Source organism: Amblyraja radiata, chromosome 28, assembly GCF_010909765.2.
Source record: "Amblyraja radiata isolate CabotCenter1 chromosome 28, sAmbRad1.1.pri, whole genome shotgun sequence".
NCBI classification, from domain to species: domain Eukaryota; kingdom Metazoa; phylum Chordata; class Chondrichthyes; order Rajiformes; family Rajidae; genus Amblyraja; species Amblyraja radiata.
Window position 1 is genome coordinate 23,516,407 of NC_045983.1, and position 4,852 is coordinate 23,521,258.

Sequence of the window (4,852 nt, forward strand, 5' to 3'; positions counted from 1 at the left end):
CTGTCCAATCCCTTAAGAATTTTATGTTTCTATAAGATTCCCTCTCATCCTTCTAAATGAGCATAGGGCAAATGCACAGAGCCTTTTTCCCAGAATATCGGAATAAAAAACAAGAGGACATATGTTTAGGGTGAGAGGCAAAAAATCTAATAGGAACCTGATGTGCAAATTTTCCACACAAAAAGTAGTGGGTATGTGGAACGAGTTGCCAGAGGAGGTAGTTAAGGCTGGTACTATAACAAAATTTGAACGACATTTGGACAAGTACATGGATAAGAATGGTTAGGGACCAAATTAAGGCAGGACTCATGTAGATGCGGCATCTTGTTCGGAATGGGCAAGTTGGATCGAAGGGCCATGCTGTTTGACTCTAAGATGAAAAGACAAAAAGTGTGAGATAAGGATAGAGAAGGCATAAAATGTGAAGCCAGAGAGAACAATACAGGTGGAAGGGGATAGGTGTGCATCCAGGTTGGGCATAGGGAAGGGAGCAGAAAACGAGGAAGAGGGGTGGGGGGCGAAGTTTGGCTGGGGGTATTTGCAGATTAGTTCTTAAAATTGGAGATTTCAATATTCATACCATTGGGTTGTAAGCTACCCAAGCAGAATATGAGTTGCTGTTCCTCTAGATTGCATGTGGCTTTACTCTGGCATTAGAGGAGACCCAGGACAGGAAGGTCAGTTTGGGAATGGGAAGGAGAGTTAAAATGGTTAGCATCCGGGAGACTCAACAGGTCGTGATGGACCGAGTATAAATGTTGAGCAAAACAGTTGCCTGATCTACACTTCAACCCGCCAATGTAATGGAGGCCACATCAGAAGTACTGAATATAGTAGATGGGATTTGAGGAGATGCATGTGAACCTCTGTTTCACCTGGATGGATGTGAGGGAGGATATTTAGGGACAGGTGTTACAGGGGAAAATATCTGAGGAGTGGGTGGTTTGGGCGGGAAGGGATAAGTGAACCAAGGAGTTGCGGAGAGAGTGGCTTCTGCGGAAAGCAGAAAGGGGTAGGGATAGGAAGATGTGACTGGCAGTGGGATCACGATGAAGATGTTGGAAGAAACCAGCAATAATGAAACAGAGGGAGTATGATCATTAAAGCCATTGGCAAATCATGACCATCAGATCCAGCAATCTTTAACCTTCTTCCAGAAGGCTGCAGGTTTCTGCAACCACCTTGAATATCAATTTCAATCTTTAGAAACTCTCCTCCAAAAGTAAAAATGGAGTTTCCTTTTATACTTTGCAAGTTACATCTCCTATGAACACAGCCCCTCTTCTAAACCTCCACAGCTCCCATAGCAACATGCTCTGATGATGTAAATGATCATTCTTGTTCTCATCGGAGGTAATCTCTCCTATTCTATCCCTGACATAGTTTCCAATTGTACACTCCAGAGTGGATTTCATTATCATGTAACAGTAAAATATTTGTGTCGGTATGTTTCAAACCTTCATTTTACTTCGGAGTCACGTGAGTGACTACATGAAGAACCCGCCACTACGCACGTGTGCCATTATCGCTACACGCATTGTGAACAAGTCATTACGAGGGGAGGACGTTCCTCCCAAACGGCAGGGTTGAACCTGCAACAAGTAAGGTAGGAGAACTTAGTTTCTTGACTTACCTTTTTTACAGGCAGGCTGATGAAAACGGGCTGGGGAGAGTCTGCAGAACTGCAGGCAGCCAGCAACGGCCGGGGGCACCACTATCTCCCCTAAACGGGAGCCGGAGCCGACCTCAGCTCCAGCAGGACGCCGACAGCGGTGGAGCATTCTGGAGCCGTCATTCCGACGGCTTGGACAACAGCCCCACGGACCTATACTACATGGGTCCGAGGGGCTGGAAGGTGCTGGGTTTTTTCCACAGCACTAAAAATAGCGGCAAGCGGTCAGTGCCCGAGAGCACTGAGTACGCGTTGGAGCCGCTGGGCTTGGGTCGCGAGCGGCCAGTTCCCCGAGAGGACTGGACCGCGTTGGAGCACCCCAGGCCCAAGTGGAGGAGCGGCACAGTGCGGGAAGCACTGCACCGCGTTTTTTAAAACTGCCAGACCTGCGGCTGCGAGCGGCCAGCTCCCCGAGGGACTGAACCGCGTTGGAGCACCGCAGGCTAACGGCAGTACGGGCGGCTCAGTGCTGTGAGCACTGCACCGCGCTTTGGAGCACCGCAGGCCAACGGGGATACAGGCGGCACAGTGACCGTGTACACGGCACCGCATTGGCACTGCGGGGCCTGCACCTGCGAGAGCATACCGTTTTGCAGCGATGCAGGTCCAAGAAGAAATCCTCCAGTGGGTAAGTCCCATAGCAGCACCTTATACAGGGCTGTATTTCACTTCTACTATTACAGGGAAGTGGTTGAGGAAAAGACAGACTCAGGGAGAAGGAAGCAGCACCTTTTCTATAGGGCTATAATCATGCTTTTCTCTCCCCAGTAGACTCTTCTGTCAGGAGAGTGCTGGGGTCAAGTCTAGGGCAAACCCTGGACAGGTAAACAGATGTAAGAGCTGTAACAATGAGGTGATGCCTTTTCTAAGTCACAAAGTACATAGAGTGCATTATTGGTCCTTTCCTGATAGAAATACAGGAATACTTATGTTGTGACTGAAGGATTTAGCAGTCCAAAAATTTACTGACAAATTCCATTCCCATCTGGAAGTCACACGGGAATGTCTGTCTATGTTTCAGGGGGAACAACAGTACAGCTGTGAGTAAAGCTAACTGGGAAAGGTCTACAAACCAGGTTAGAAGCCAGCATAGACCATATGTTTTCTATCTACTGCAGGGGCAAACATTAGCTGACACCATAGCTGTCACTTGCCACCGGGGATTGTAAATCCCTGAATGTACTAAACTAATCAATTTATGCATCTGGTTACATCCAACCGGGATTGACGCGGGCCTGTGTAAACCCGAAACCTCCTAGCAAAATCTTTTTATTTGGGGGTGACCTATCTAGAAGGTCAAGGAGTTGGACAATGAAGCCAAACTGGAGCTCATCTAAACGTCCAAACATCATCCTCAAAGGTATCGCCCCTATGCTGGAAGATGTGTACACCCACAACACACGGCCTCGGGGATCCAGAAGAAAACAGGAAGCAAGGAGGTTGGTGCAAGAAGACATCGAATAAATAACTTTTTGACACTCGTATCTTAAACAGTATCCGGGGATACACAATAGAATTTTACAACACATAATCTTCTAGTCCAGCTGATATATCGAGAGAGGAATTTGGAGGAGAACACCAAGTTGGGCTATAGTATTTGCTGATGTTTCTACACGATATGGAACACCAGATGCCGATCTACTCGTATCCAGACATAATCACCAATTACCAAATATGTCATATGGGATACAGACACTGGACATCAGCAACAGATGGGGTTTTAGCTGCATTGCAAGGGAAGAATTATTATCTACGCATTCCCTTCCTAACAAAATAGGATATGGCGCTTGACGCATCAATCATAGATCAGATCTTGGCTTTTTGGCTAAGATCAAGTATAATATCTGTTCTTATCAGTTTAAATGTCTGATATGTCCCTTATCTAGGGACCATATATCATAAAATTAAATAAATAAATAAATAAATAGAAAAGATTAAAAGATAAATAAATAAATTTTAAAAAGTGAAAAATAAATAAAACGATATATTCGTTTTAAGAACAGAAACATTTTCTATTGTTAAGTATATTCGTTTTAAGAACGGAAATGGCAAGCATTCATTCAAAGGATGCTTACAATTTCAGTACCCATAACAGGTGACCACGGACGTTATTTTTATCTAATTGGATGGCTCAGCTCTAGCAGTATAGAGCACTACCTAATGTGTTTACATTAGCACCTAGGTTATTTACAAAATATGACAACCAGCCACACAATGGTAATGGCTTCTTTGGATGACATACTAATTGTGTGGAAACTTAGGATGGGCTGAACAAACGGTAACAGCCACTTAACAATTATTTGGAAACTTGGATCATTATCCATCCAATTAAATCAAAATTAAAGCCTTCAAACTAAAGGGATTATTTGGGGTTCACCATTAACTCAGTTCCTCATGTCAGTAACTTTGCCAACAGAGGTTACAACCTTAATAGAGGCATACAGCAAAATCATTGACATGAGGATAAACCATCCATCAGACTGGTAGCAAGAATATTGGCAACATATGGTTTCCAGCCACATAATTCAGACCCTTACATTATAAAGATTTACAGAGGGCCAAAATATGATATCTTAAAATTAATGGTGATCATTTCAATAGAATGATGAAGCCATACAGAAGCCATATTGGAACTAAATGGTGGAAAGATAACATTGGGCATTGCTCCAATCCGATCATTGTCAGCAACCAGTCTATGGTCCTACATATGGATACTATGCACTAGGATGGTGTGTTACCAACTCCATCTCCAGCTGTGGAGGAAGATGGAATACACAGGAAGCATCATTATTACTAACACTGGGCATAACTATCTGGAAATGTTGGGTGTTTTTCATGGCCTAAAGTCATGTTGCTCTGGAATATATTAAACAGGTTATTAGATTATAAATTAACAACACTACTGTGGTAACACATATCAACCACATGGGTGAAAGGGAATCTACATCATGTAACAATCTGGCCAACACAATTTGGCAACCTCATCAGGGGGGGGGGTACTAAGGGAAATACTACGAGACTCTGCGTCTGGTGTTTTTAATAGTACCCGACTGACCTACCCAACCATGGTTCTAGGTGGTATTAGGGAATGAGATTAGAACCATGCAGCACCATCCAAAACAGACGGCCAGAGCAATGGACATGATCACAGCGGGCCACAGACAATCAACCTAAAGACAA

General features: G+C 44.2%; 1 pseudogene; it reads left to right on the forward strand.

Annotated features, from left to right (window-relative positions):
* The first annotated feature begins 3,477 nt into the window (after positions 1 to 3,477).
* LOC116989219 lies at positions 3,478 to 3,586 on the forward strand (annotated as a pseudogene).
* The last annotated feature ends 1,266 nt before the right edge of the window (positions 3,587 to 4,852 follow it).